The 15,470-nt window shown below is 38.7% G+C and overlaps 1 protein-coding gene across 1 annotated transcript in view; it reads right to left on the bottom strand.

The window, feature by feature from the left end:
• Positions 1-15,470, bottom strand: part of SORBS2 (sorbin and SH3 domain containing 2) — a 346,937-nt gene that overhangs the window by 238,836 nt on the left and 92,631 nt on the right. The window lies entirely within an intron of this gene.

A 15,470-nucleotide genomic window follows, 5' to 3' on the forward strand; every position in this document is an offset into this window, starting at 1 on the left:
ATTCATGTGAAAAAAGCAGTGCCACAGAGCATTTTCCTAAAGCGGCTGATCTGATGAGACTGACATACTGAATTGAGAATCTGGGATCTGCTCAGAAAGATGAGGCCACTTTTACCGGCACATGTCCCCATTTTATAGTCCTCAGCATATCTTCCCCAGACCTGCTTTACTTCCTGCTTTGAAGCAGCAGCTACACTGCCAGGGTCCTGATCAGGGCAGATAAAAGGCCACTCTGAGAAGAGTGCTATTATTGCTACTTCAGAAAAAATACTAGAGATTACAAGGACAAATATTTATAGAACAATCTCATAATAGTTTATGAAAAGCAATTAAAATAATCAAAATAAACGTTTACTGAGTGTTTACTATGTGTTTATCACTACATGCTTTGCAGAAGCCACTCACTCCATCTTCACAATAAAAGTATGAGGTTGGCGTGCAGTGATTCCCATTTTACAAATGTGGACACTGAGCCACAGAGAGTTACATAACTTGCCAAGACCACATGGCTAGTAAAGTTGGAGCCTTAATCAAACCCAGGTAATTTTTCTCCAAAGACTGACACATGTAACTACCACGTGATGCTATGAAAACTGTAACATTCAAGAATCAAACACCTTTTACCCAAGCTCTTCACAGAAAAAATGCTATTTTGAATTATAATGCCTAAAAGTATGGAGGTAAAAAGAAACTATGAGCTAATTGAGTTAAAAAAGGATGAATTTTTGCTGACAACTCTGATCTAAGGAATGCTACTCAGGATCTCTTAGCTTCAATGACCTCAGTTTACAAAATGCCTAAGCTCTTTTAATTCTAAAACCATATGCTGCCTATACTTACCCAATACTTGGTTTAACTTAATTTGCTTACCACCTTTTACTAATGGATATTTGTTTATGTGTCTATATTATCCACAAGCTCTGTACACAGACGTCTTCTATTTTTCACATTATACCTCTTACCTGTGCATAATAGCTCACATTCATTCAAGGCAGACAATAAATGTTGAACAGTTGAGAATTTTTTATCTTTATATGTGCAGAGAAACAAGATTACATAACTCTGAGTAATCTTGCCCATATTCTAGAAAATGTTTAAGTTTACGTGGAGTTTTGGATTTTAGATAAAACAGAGTTCACCAACTATTTGTGCCTAGAGAAATGCATGTCCAAACATAGATGGAAGGCTGAAATATTTCTGAGAATTTGCAATGACGTTTACTTCTGGGCCAAGCATGGCAAGTGTGCCAGGGAATCTGAAACTGAAACATGTTTTCAAAACTGTTGATTTTTAGGTTCTTGAATTTTCTACATTTTACAAATAGGGAAGCTATTGGCTTCAAAACTCTTGTATTAAATTTTTTCCCTAAACATTCCAAAAACCTTAAATGAAAAGTTCTCAAATAATTCTTAACCAAATGCAACCAAATTAGAAGAAGGTACATGCCTATTACTTCGCTGAAGTACCTTCACTCTAATTAAATAGGTTGAGGTACGTTGTTCTTCTTTTGACTTATGCACATAGTCTCTAAAGTAATTAATGGTCCTACAATCAGTTGGTTCCATACCAATATAAGTCTCTTGAGGTATGTTGAATTATTTCTTTTGAAAAGCCTACAATGCTCTATGTAGTTAAGCAGCATAAAAAAATAAATATGAAAAGATGTAAAGAGGAAAATGATCTCTAATTACATAGACTATCCCCAAAGGTGTAACTCCTTTAATAAAAGCTTGGCTTTGAGAAAAGGAAGGATTCTGGATTCTGGTTATGGTTCTGGTTGGACGAATCACCTAAGCACTTCAATTTGAGGTGTGTTTTGTTTGTTTGTTTGTTTTGTTTTGTTTTGTTTTAATAATTTGGAAATGATCTCTAATAGCTCTTTCACTTATACATGTCTAAGAGCTTATCCTTACTGAAATTCTACAGCCTCCTTTAGAATGCTTCCCATTTGACACTAATTCCCAAACTAAGCTTCCAAATTGGATAGATGATGCTTTTCTAAGGATTATGCTGTTTAACATTTACAAGCCCTGGATGCAACCAGCAGTTCCTCACACCTTCCCAGCCAGTGGAGATTGTGCAGGCCCCATATTATATGGATCCTACGTCTGGTTGGCTCTACCTCTCTGTAAGCCTTGGCTCCTTGCCTGGCTTCCTGGCTGGAGTCATGCCCACTAACTCCTGCTGTTGTAAAACCACCACAGCAGCCTCTGCTGCCTTGTCTTCTCAAACTGCAGACTGCTTCTGCCCTCCCTGGGGGCTTGGGCAAGGCCACCATTGCAGCCAGGGGCACAGTGCTCTGGTTTCTCCACAGGCTATCTGGAGGGGTCACCTGAGAAAAGCTGGGAGTGTTAGGAGTCAAGGCCCTGGAACAGACTGACGTAAGAAATAAGGGAGAGGGAGGAACCAGCAGATCTGAGATGTGGCCTGACAACCACCTGTATTTTCTTGAGAAACCATGGTCAGCTCAGAACTGTATTACCTTCTATTTGCTTTTTCTCTTCTTTCTCTTTTCCTGCCTCTCTTTCAATTTTCCCTCACTCTTAACTCCCTGGGATTGCACCCCCCACACATGCAAAGTATTAGCAGGTAAATTTGCCTTAGGGAAAATCACCAAGTCCTAAAAGCAGTAGTAATCCAGATTTTGCTGTCCCCACCCCGACAGAGAACCTCCCCTCTCTGTAGCAGCTTGCCAAGGGGGCTCAAGAACCACCAGCAAGTGCCTCACATATGCTCACAAACGGGTCTGCTCATCTGCCACGTGGCAAGCAATGGTGTTCACTGGTCCTTCTGTTCCAGTGGACACCACTGTGCCGAGCAGGTCCCACTGTCATCTGTGGGGCATCCCCAGGCATCACTTTCTCACCCTGCTTTTGAGGCACTGAATCTTTGTGACTCCAACACTGCATGGTGTTATTTTACAAAGTAGGAGAGAACGTTTCTCTTTCTCATATTGCGCAATCTGTCTTTAGAGAAATCCGGTAACAGTGGGACTCATGTGCCAGAATGATTTTTCTTTTTTAATTTCATTAGAGAACTGAGTCAGAAGATAAATTCAAATGGTAAACACCCAGGATACCTCAGATACTCCTCTCTGATTTAATCTCAGCCACTGGCTCAAGGCATAGAAAGAGGGTATAGAGATAGCGAATAATATTCTAGGAATTTCCAAATGAGCCTCTAGACCAGGACTGGAGCAGATCTAGGAAAATAGAATTCTTATTGCTAAAGCTATTTTACCCAAGATTTCTGCTCTTAATGCAGTTTTGCGCACTGGCCCCAGGGCTGGCAGGTGGGCTGCGAAGGATCATTTCTCAGCATTTATGACATCCACATGTCCTCGCTTGCAGACAACACTGCAATGAGAAATCTATAGAGCACAGGGTGTTCTCCAAGGAAGAGGCAAGGGAGAAGCTAAGAGGCGGATGGAACGTCTAGCTTTACGTGCTTGTAATCTGTAGAGCTCTAAAGAGTTGTTTTTTGATATGTCTTCTGAGTCTTGTTCAACAAAGGACACACTTAGAAAACTCTAAAATGCAAATTAAAAAGCCCACCACCACAAAATAAAGGCAGTTGGTACCAAATTAAAATGCTATGGGTCTGGCTACTCTAGTTGAAACAGAAATCTTAAGCTATGGGCTTGGAGACTCGGGTGTTTGGCCTTATCAAAGGAGGGCCCTCAGAAGGGCAGGGTCTGAAATCGGCACTAGAAGAGAGCTGAGGAGGAGTGAGTGAATGAAGTGGAGAAATAAAGCTTCATTTAATGCATTTGTTACATCATACGTAAATGAGTGCATACCATCAGCCATTCCATTTGGAAGAAATGGAGAGAGTAGAGGACAGCAGCTATGAGCAGTGTAGCTCCAAGCACAGAAGTCACACCAACCAGTGCTTTTCCATAGAGTGTGGACACAATTGCTTACAGCCTGGGTGTGCTGGTTTAGCTCGCTGGTTGTTTAGATTAATGGAGAAGTTCCATGCTATTTAGCCTATTGGTAAAGTCAGGGTAGTTTATGGATGGACAGGGCCCATTTATTTTAAGAATGATGTTTAGATAAAGAAATAACAAGTCAAATCTTCTTGTATTACAGAAATATTCTAAGAAGAAAAGGCAATCTCACACTAACGGGTCAATAAAATGCCAAAGTATTAAACAACCACTTGTTTCTAGACCAAAATAGCTCTCATTTATACTAGATAAAATCTGGCTGGATTTTGGTATGGCCACTTCATAAGCATATCTGCTTGTTTTCAAGTGAATTGCAATGATAGTATCTTGCATATCTGATCTGCAGCCCTTGCTATTAATTTCTTCTAAGTGGGTCTATAAGATATCCAAGTAGCACAAACCCTTTTAGTTCCATTCCAATCTTCTTTTTCCATCAAATCCAAATAGGTGTGAGGAAAGAAAATATGTGACTCTTGCGAGGGTGGGTAAAATAAGAGGTAATCTCTGAGAGGTATGAAGTACTGACCCCTTTTATCTACAACTCCATTTTGGTTATCTGGGAATTGTTTCTTTGCACACACACAGAGTCTTTAAAAGATAATTAAAGGGATCAAATGAATGTTTTATGTATGCAGCCATGTATTTATTCATTCATTCAGCCACTTGTCAAATATTTTCATTCATTCAGCCACTTGTCAAACATTCACTGTTTGTCCTGTATTGTAAGGTATTTGCTATCAAGATGAAGCTGACAGACTCCGTCTCTTGGAGATTTCACTCTTTTGGGTGGGGAGACAGATCCATAAACTGACATATAGGACACATGCATAGAAGCACCCATGAGATGTTCCTAATTCAGTTTGGTGTGCTTGTGAGGAGGGGACACAGGGGAGGGAAGGGACAAGGGGCAAGCAAGGCTTCCTGAGGAAGTGACAGCTGAGCTGGGTCTTAAAGGATAAATAAGCATTAGACTGGGAGAGCAAGAAATATACCCAACTAAGTGGATGAGCAAAAAGAAAGGTAGACTGGTAAGGAAATATGTGCTATGTGCAGTGTTGCATAAAGGGTGAGGAGAGACCAGGACTTCCCTCCCCTGCTATGCAAGTTGAACTTATCTTGTAAGTGACAAAAAGCATCGCAGGCTCTTAATTTGGGGACTGACATAGAATTGTATTTTAGAGAGACTGTTTTTAGAAAACAAGGCTGAAGACAAGGACATCATTAGGTTACTGCAAAAGATGAGGGGCTGAAGACAGGCAATGGTGGGAGGGATCAAGTGTAGGTAAAACATTTGAGACATTTCAGAGAAATATAGGATTAAAATCTATAGGGCTTGGTCATGTATATAGGTGGGTGAATTGATGGGCCTGATTGTCAGCATCCCACACAATTCTCTCTTCCTATACTCTCCCCCATATTGAAGGCTTTGGAGCTCTAGAACATATACTTCTCTTCACTCTCTTGCCAGCCAGGTCCCATGTTAGAGTCATCCCATGAGAAGAACTTATATTACAAAAAAAAAAAGAGAGAGAAGGGAAAACCATTATTGTTGCAGCAATGGAGGGAAGGTACATGGATTTTGGAAGATGGGAGACATGAGGTTTTACCAGCAGCTTCTGGTAATCTTCTGGTAACCTGAAAATCACTCATTTTGGTGCTGTAAGCAGCTGAGCTCTTTGGGGAAGGTTCCCCACAATTCTTGCAATTTGTATCCCTAAACACTGGCAGCAGCTTCTTTGACCTTTCTTCAGTTCTTCTAATTGATTCTGTAATTTCCTAATTCTCTATATTAAATCCTTTCCTGCTTAAAATATCTAGAGTCGTTTCTGTTTTCCTTACCAAACTTTGCCTGAATCAGATGGTACCCAGGTTTCTGGCTTAAGGTACCAGGTGGATGGTGAATTAGAGAATTCATTCATTCATTCATTCATTCACTTTTTAATGAGCATGTACTATGTGCAAAGTGATTGGTATAGGCACCAGGGATACAGTAACTACTATCAAAATGAACTACATCCCTGCTCTCATGGAGCTTAACTTCTAGAGAGAGAAACTAAAAAGTACAAGAAACCAGGAATTGGAAAAAGTGATTATTTTAGATAGCAATAACTGTTAAGAAGAAAATACAAGAGGACTGTTTGAAAGACAATGACCAGTGAGTGGAGTTGCTAACATACTGAATACAGGAAAGCCTTCCTAAGGAGGTGATATTTGAACCTGAATGAACTACATGGTCAAAAAGTGTTAGTTATGCAAAGATCTATCTCTGGTATAAGATCAGAACAAGCTTTGAGGTTTCAAGGAAGAGAAAGGAGGCCCATGTGGCTGGGGTATAGTTGACAAGTAGGAAATTATCAGGAGATACAATCTGAAAGTTAGGTAGTAGTCTGCTCATAGGGTCTTCTAAGCCATGGTAAAGAGTTTGGAATGCCATTAAAAGTTTAAGCAAAGGAACAACACAATCAGATTTATGTTTTTAAAATATCACTAGAGAAACCAGCTTGTTGAGACAGGAAGAAAGGGTACACGTGATGGGTTAAATATTATTTAAAATATTAAATTTGATATGACTTTGAGCCATATAGTTGGCATGCAATTGGATAAATGAGTTTGTTGGGGAAAGTCTGGGATGGAATACAGAAATAGGAGCCATCTGTATATAGATGACATTGGGCACTCCAAGAGTATATGCAGTAACACAGGGAGTTTATGTCGAATGAAAGCACATCTGGTTAAGGCAGACCCTAGGGAACATCTACACTTAAAGGTGGCCAGAAGAAGAGGCCTCTATAAAAGAGATAAAAAAGGAAGCATCTAAGAGAATCTGGAGAGTGTGGGGTCACAGAGGTCAGGAGGGGTTCAGTAAAGAAATGCAAAATATCAATTCAAGAAGGACCAAGATTGGAAACAAAGAAAAGATACCTACTTTCACCACTCTTATTCAACATTTTACTGGAGGTACTAGCCAGAGCAATAAGGCAAGAAAAATAAATATCAGACGTATAGAGAAGAAGAGAAGAGATAAAACAGTCTGTCATTACAAATGAGAAAATTATTTATGTGCAAAATCCCAAAGAATCTGCAAAAAAGCTACTAGAACTAATAAATGAGTTTGACAGAATTTCTGGCTATAGAGTCAATGTACCAAAATCAATTTAGTTCTATGTATTAGCAATAAACACTTGAAAATTGACATTAGTAAACAATACCATTACAATGGCATCAAAAACATGAAATGTTTATGAATAAATCTCATAAGAAATATGCAAGCTTTGTATGCAAAAACTGTAAATTATTAATGAAAGAAACTTAAAGAGACATAAATGAATGGATAGATAAAGCATGTTCATGGATCAGAAACTCAATAGTGTTAAAAGGCTAATTCTTCTCAAATAGAAGTTTAGATTCAATGCAATCCCAATCAAAATCTCAGTAAGCTTTTTAAAAAAGAATTTCACAAGCTTATTCTAAAATTTATATGAAAAAAGGAACTAGCATAGTCTGAACAATTTTGGGGAAAAAAAGAAGAAATTTGGAGGTTCACACAAGTGTGTGGTATTAGAGAAAGGAAAGACACATAGATCCAGGAATAGCCCACACTTTTGACAAAAGTGCCAGTGCAAGTCAACGGAGAAAAGAGAGTCTTTTCAACAAATGATGCTGGAACTCTGTGCATAAAAATGTACCTTGATAAATGCCTTGGACTATATACAAAAAAATGTAAAATTTAAAACTATAAAACTTATTGCAGAAAACACAGGAGAAAAATCTTTGTGACCTTGGGTCAGAAAAAGATTTCTTATACAGTACACAAAGTGCCCAAACCATAAATGAAAAGATTAATACACTGTACTCAATCAAATTTAAAACTTCTGCTCTTCATAAGATACTGCTAAGAAAACAAAAAGAGAAACCACAGACAGGGAGAAAATATTTGCAAAACACATATGTGATAATAGACTGGTATTCAGATATATAAACACACAACTGAAAAATAAGAAAACAAACAGCTCAATTAAAAAAAAAAGATAAAAGATTTGAATAGCCACTTCACCAAAGAAGAGCTATAGATGGCAAATAAGGATATGAAAAATGTTCAATATCGTTAGTCATCAGGTAAATGCAAAGTAAAACCACAATGAGATACCACTACCTATTAGAATAGCTAACATTAAAAAACAAAACAAAACAAAAAAAACTAATACCAAATGCTGACAAGATGTGGAGCAACAGGAACTCTCATTCATTGCACGTGGGAATATGACATTGTACAGGCACTTTGAAAGACAGTTTGGCAATTTCTTATAAAGTTAAACATAAACTTTTGCTGCAATCCCACAGCCTCTCTCCTTGGTATTTACTCAAGAGAAATGAAAATGTACATCCATACAAAAACCTGTTGATGAATGTTTTCAGTGGCTTTATTCAGAATCACTAAAGCCTAAACGTAACACAAATATCCATCAGCTGGAGAATGGATAAACTATGGTCCATCAGTATGTTAGGATGCTACTCAGCAATAAAAAGGAACAAACTACTGATATATGCAGCAACATAGTTGAATCTTAAATGTGCTATGCTAAGTGAAAAAAGCCATACACAAAAAGCAACATAGTATATGCTTCCATTTACACGACATTCTGGAAAATGCAAAACTATAGGGCCAGAGAGCAGATCAGGGGTTGCCAGGGGCTGAATGGGGAGGAACCTGACTACAAAGAGGCTTTAGGAGTCTTTTTGGGGTAATGGAAATTGTCTGTGTCTTGACTGTGGTGGAAGTTACACGACTGCATGTGTTTTTTAAAAATTCACAGAACTGTACACCTAAAAAGGGTGAATTTTACTGTCTATAAATTATCCTTTTATAAACGTGACTTTTAAAAAATGATTGAGAATACCAGTTGGTTAAGGCAAATGAAAGGTCACTGGCAATCCCACTGGGGGCAATTTCATAGGTAAAGCCTGCAAAAGATTGAGATTGCAGCAAATAATATGCATTTATCCATTGAGGTAGAAAACAAGGTTTTCTGCAGAGTGAGAAGAGTGGGCCTCTGCTGAGTGCTGCATCAAGCAAGTTAAACTGCCTAGAGGCTTATAATTCAAGACCAGGAAAATGTGGGGGATGGGGAAGAAGGAGGGGGATGTGGGGCAATAATTGAGAATCTCCAAGGGTGTTTGTGCCTGAAAAACTTTATTTATAATATTTAATTTGGAGCAACCACCCTATCTGTGAAGTAAAAACCAGAGAAAGCCAAGGTTGACAAAACCTTTTTGTTTGGTGGAGATACCCAGGGAAGAAAGGGACTCACTGTGGGGCCAAGTCCCCTCTTTCAGTGGAAATGGAAATGAGATTTTTACATCCAAATTGCTCATGGGCTAAACAAGTAGAGAAATTCTGTTCCGTGAACTTACAATCATCTTGTGCTCAGTAAAAAATGCAAAACTGATATTATTTTAATTCTCCTTATGGCCTCATATTCGATCCTTACCTAATAAGAAACAATTTGATATAAGATAAGAAGAAAAATCAAAGTTTAAGATAAGAGAATACATGTAATTTTGTTATTTCCAACTACTGTGGTAATGGTGAGGTAAGACACTTTCTTTGGGGTAGGAAGAAATAACCTGATTTGGTTTCCCTTTGAAAACACCTTTGTTATCTTTTGGATTGGTGTGCCAAATTCTCACCCTGCTCAGTGTGGATGTGACTGCTGAGTGCTGGAATGCTGGTACCATAGAACCACATGAAAAAGTGCGACACGGTGAGCAATTACAGCTCAGAATCAATCCTCGAAGGATCTGGGTACCCTGTGTTTGTATCTTCCAGACGCATCTCTCTCCATCTCCTCCCTGCCTCCCAACTGCAGCAAGTGCAAGCCAGAGCTTGCAGGATAAGGGACATATGGCATGTGTGAAATTCCCCTCCAGCCTGTTGCCCTTCCCAGAGCTGCTGTGGATAGCTGTGGACGATTATAGTAAACTTCACTCCTTCAGGAATGTGACAACTTAAACTCCGTAGATTACTTAGCCACATGCTACTCCAGAGCAATAGGTTGTGGGAGCACTGGGGTTCACATCTAAGGAGACTTTTTCATCAGGCAGAAGTTGGTTTAAAAGAAAATGTCTAAAATTTTTACCACAAGCAATATCATTTATACAATGGAAAGGATTTTCTACCATCATTTTTTGTTTGTTTGTTTGTTTTCCCCACAAGTTTATTGAAATATAGTCACTCATACAATCATCCACAGTATACAGTCATTTACATTATCATCATATAGTTGTGCATTCATCACCACAATCAATTTTTGAAGCTTTTCATTACTTAAAAAAAGTAATAAAAATAGGAATAAAAATAAAAATACAAGTAAAAAAGAGCACCAAAAACATCCCATCCCCCTCACCCCCCTATTATTCATTCACTTTTTTTGCCCCTGTTTTTCTACTCATCTGTCCATACTCTGGATAAAGGGAGTTCTACCATCATTTTTGATGGCTAGTCTCATCAAGGAGCAATTGACTTGTCTTTTGCATAAGATAACTAATTCATAAAGATAGCATCTCTCTTAAACTCATCATCTGCTCCAAAGCTCCAAACAGAAAACATTGCATTTTGCTAAGACCACAATATACACTATAGCTTTCCTATCAGGGTTAGTTATAAGCAAAATCTCAAGAGAATCACTTATTAGAATTAAGTGGCTAATTGTTGAGTGCTGGCACGATTCTGAGACAGGTTGTAGATCTGGTGTCAGAGATGAAAAAAAGTAAATCTGTACATACTGAGCTTCTGCTTTGCGCACAGAAGTGTATCAGGCACCATGGATTCAAGTAACTTCTGTGCCACACAGTAGCTGCGTGACCTTGTACACCATCCCTTCATGGGCCTTGGTTTTCACACCTGTAAAATCTTTAAGGCTTTGTGAGGTTCACTATAATTATGTATTTAAAGCACCTAGAACTGTGCCTGGTAATAGCAGTTATTCAATAAATGTTAGATAACTTTCTGCCATGAGATACAATGACAAATCAGAGCTAGATCCTTCCTTGAAGGACTTTGTAGTCTAGTAGTAATATATATTTACATGACTACACTACATGGTTGAAAGTTTTGTGCAAATAAAAAAGCATATAAAGAGCATCAGAGAGAAATTCCTGTGGCATGATTGCTTAAGAAAATATACAATGTTGCCTGAAAATATGCAAAGTTGGAAGACTATGTCAAGGGAAGGTACAACAGATGGCTGTCTTCCCATATCTAATTTCTGGTTGGAATTCCTAAATTTCTGGATGCCTGGAAGAAAGAAAAAACAAATGGGATGAGGGTTCCATTCTTGCAGAGATACAGGATACCAGAATAACAAGTGATTATCTCTGAAAAAGTTGGATGCATGAGGCACATAAATCTTATTTCTAAATTATTCAGAAGACAGGAGGATAAGAAAGGGAGTTAAAACATGAGCATTCTTCCTCTCTCAGCATTGCAGGCCACAGCCAAAGGAGTGGGCTGGCTTTGGGGCATTCCATGAACTCCTCACATTCACACTGGTATGCTGGGCTAGCTTGGTCTACACACTGGGCTCTGAATTATCCAGAACTTTAAGAACCCTGGAATCTGTTCCAAAATCATGACTTGGAATTGAGGCAGGTCCAGAGAATTTGTTCAAATTCAGAGGATCCCCAACCCCTCCAGAAACTGTACTCTAAGCTCTAGCCTCAGATACTCCCAAATGGTATGGATACAGTGAAAAGGAAATTGAAGAGGAGGATGCAGCCATGACAACTTATTATAAAGGCTCTAGGATTTGGGTTATATGTGTAATGATCCCATGGTGATTCAGAGACTTCAAGGGTACTCTAGGAGTTTCTGTGGCATATGGGTGACCATCAACCTGCAAGATTTCCTAGATGCATTTATCTACAGATTGCCTAATATCGTGGAACAAAAAGTAAATGGAAGTGGCTGCACAGAGGGTAGTGATTTTAACCTCAGGAATTCCCACTGTGGCAGACCATCTTAAATTTTGCTTTAGCAAATTTTTTTCATATTCATCGCTCCTGTAACTGTGATTGTGAACCCAAATTTATGAGACATGAACTTCAAAAAGTGTAGAAAGGTTAGTGTGAAATCCTGATACAACCCAAAATAATTTGGGCAAAGAATACAAATGTATTTGCAGGACCCTCCTGAGGAACCGGGAAAAATGTGGTAGTATTAAAATTCCCCACCTGGGGAATTCCTGATATTCTCACAGCATTGGGGACTCCCAATATAGAAGGCCAAGCCCTTGATCTTGGGGCTTGCCCTTAAGAAGCTTGTTACTGCAAAGTAAAGGCTAAGTCTACTTATAACTGTGCCTAAGAGTCACCCCTAGAGAACCTGTTTTGTTGCTCAGATGTGGCCTCTCTCTCTCTCTAAGCCCACTTGGCAGGTAAACTCACTGCCCTCCCTACTATGTGGGACATGATTCCCAGAGGTATTAATCTCCCTGGCAACATAGGACATGACTCCCAGGGATGAGCCTGGATCAGCATTGTGGGATTGAGAACATCTTGATCAAACAGGGGAAGTGAAATGAAACAAAATAGTTTCGGTGGCTGAGAGGTTTCAAATGGAGCTGAAGCCACTCCAGAGGGTATTTATGTGACATAGAGACAACCCTTTTTAGTTTTTAGTGTATTGGAATAGCTAGAAGGAAATGCCTGAAACTGTCAAACTGCAACCCAGTAGCCTTGATTCTTGAAGAGGTTTGTATAACTGTAGCTTACACAGTGTGACTGTGTGATTCTGAAAACCCTGTGACTCACACTCCCTTTATTCACTGTATGGACAGATGAGTAGAAAAATGGGGACAAAAATTAAATGAAAAATAGGGGGGAAGGGGGAATGCAATGCTTTGGGTGTTCTTTTTTACTTGGAGTTTTATTCTTATTTTTATTTTTTTGGAGTAATGAAGATGTTCAAAAATTGACTGTGGTGATGAATGTACAACTTACGATGGTTCTGTGAGCAACTGATTGTACACTGTGGATGACTATATGGTATGTGACTATATCTCAATAAAACTGAATTTTAAAGAAGTGCATATTAGAAAAGCTGCCACAGGTATAAAGATTTTTATGGTTCAGAATTAAATCCAAGAGTTAAATGCCCTAAAGGAAAAGCCCAACATGAATTCCCTAACAAAGAGTTTGAGTCTCTCATCTGAGAAGTCAAATCAATGATCCTAAGTCCACTGAAAGCAGTTGCATGCTTTAGTACTACCGCTAACATATCCTAAGCATTTTCAAATTGCCTGAGATCATTAGATGCCCCGAGATAAACCAGCATGTGGTAAACATCTATTATGACTGTTGTGCCGCTGTGGCTTACTTAATTCAAAGAAGCAAATAATGGTGACACACTTGTGCCATAGTGACGTGACTGCTGCTGACTGGTCTGGAAAATATGTTTTGTTAGTTAGATAGGCTTTCTTTGTTTGTTTGCTTTTTGACAATGCCCTTCAGTCATGAGAGTGATCTCCGAACTGCCTCCTGTATGACTGACCCTTAGTATAGGGAAAACGGCTGTTCCAGAACCCTCCAAATTTTCAGAGCTGCTCCTTCTTATCGAGGGTCTTTCCTCTTGGCACACTTTTAGTTGATTATCTTGCCACTCCAGAGAGCAGGCACTGCATAATGGAGCTGGTGGAACTCCATCCAATCCACTAAGAACTCTGGTTTAATGGAAAAGTCTTTCTTTGTTATTCTGTTCAGTTGACAAGTAAGGAATTCATGATTTCAAAGCAACATTTTGCCCAAACTTGTCAGATTTGGCTTCTCACATGCTACCCTTCTATCCCCTCCAACCCAGCCTTACATTTTTTTTTTTTTTTTTTAGTTTTGAAATTCTGATAGTATACCTACTGACTCCAGTTTGAGGATAATTCATCATTCAGATGTTCTGAAATTCCTGCTCCTAACTAAGCTCTCTCCCTGTCTCTTTGATTATTCTCTTCCATTACTCTTTTAGAGACAAACTTTGATGCTTCACCCTTCATTGTAGAATAAGACAGTAGCTCAGCATGCTACGCTGTCACAGGGGCAGGCCAATAAAAATGGAAAATCAGCGGCCCATTATTTCAATTCCAATGAATGTGTCCGCACCATAAAAAGCCTTATTCCATCTGGTTGTCTGAAAAGAAGACTGAAAGAAGACTGGCAGGAATGTCAGTGGCCAAAACCACTTAATTTCTATTGAAACTAAAAAAGAAATAAAGAGCAGATCTAGGTTGCCAGAAAACAGAAGACAAGCATATGGTTGTTGAAATTACATGAACAACTGGGGTAGAGAAGACAATCTGCTTTAAATGGCATAAGAGATTCTACATTGCTTTTTGGTCCACACCCACCCTGGCAACTACTGCAGTTACATAAACCTTCAATTCTTCAAGATTGTGTAGATACTAATTTAGACTTGGTCTCTGGCTTGTTACGAAATGCTGTTGTTTCATGGCATAAGTGCAGAGCAAATGAGGACTGGATTTGAAGATGCCAGCAAGACTTTTCTTCTCATCCTGCCTCCCAGGCATGAATCACCATTTCCTCTTAAAATATGAAGAAGTACTAAACATGGCTTTCATGTGGGATGTACAACTGGATGATGGAGTTGGGAAAAACACACGACTCCCTGAACTCTCCACATGTCAAGGATTCTCAGAACAATCTTGAGAGATACTGCTGTATCAGAGGAAGTTTAAGATTCTGCTCCACTGTCTCATTCCACATGTGTTGAGTCGAAAAACTTTATGAAAAAGTTGTTAGAAGGAACGAGAACGGTTTCTTCACATTTGTCAGAGAAACTCAAGAAATGACAGTGTATGGCTTTTTGATATCCTGGCATCACTGGTTTTAGAAGACTTCTACTCCAAATGATAGCTTTGTGTTCTTGAATATCAAACAAAGGATTCCATGCCTTTGATTCATGGGTAATGTTGAAAAATCTCTCTTCTCTCCTTTGAGCACACTAGTAACCCTGGCTAACCACCAGGGCTGAAAACCACTGAGCTTTATACATTGTATGATCACAAGACACGAATTTTATCATGTGGGGTCAAGGTATACTTGGCATTTGTCAAAAACTGCTCAGAGATGAGAAAGATGAGCACTTTATCTTTGTTTTTTTTTGTTATTGTTGTTGTTTTGTTTTTAGCCTCTAAAATGGTGTGAAACTCAGAAAGCCTGCATTTTTTCAGAAATGAAGAGCTCCATCTTAAACTACTACAAAAACCAGGATTTGGTATTTAAATTTTATTTGCAAACAGATTTTTTAGATCATCTCTTTACATTCCCTTTAGAAAATATAATAATATGATTACAAAGGAAAGGTAGATCTATGTATCATCATTTTTCTGAGATGGTCTCACCATTCCCCAGGGAAATGAAGGAGGGGTCACAAACAGATAATAGCTGACAAATTGTCCTTACAGAATCTTTGGGATCTCTGCTCATTTTAATTATACTTTAAAAAATGTTATCCAGT

This window comes from Choloepus didactylus, chromosome 3, assembly GCF_015220235.1.
Source record: "Choloepus didactylus isolate mChoDid1 chromosome 3, mChoDid1.pri, whole genome shotgun sequence".
Classification (NCBI taxonomy): domain Eukaryota; kingdom Metazoa; phylum Chordata; class Mammalia; order Pilosa; family Megalonychidae; genus Choloepus; species Choloepus didactylus.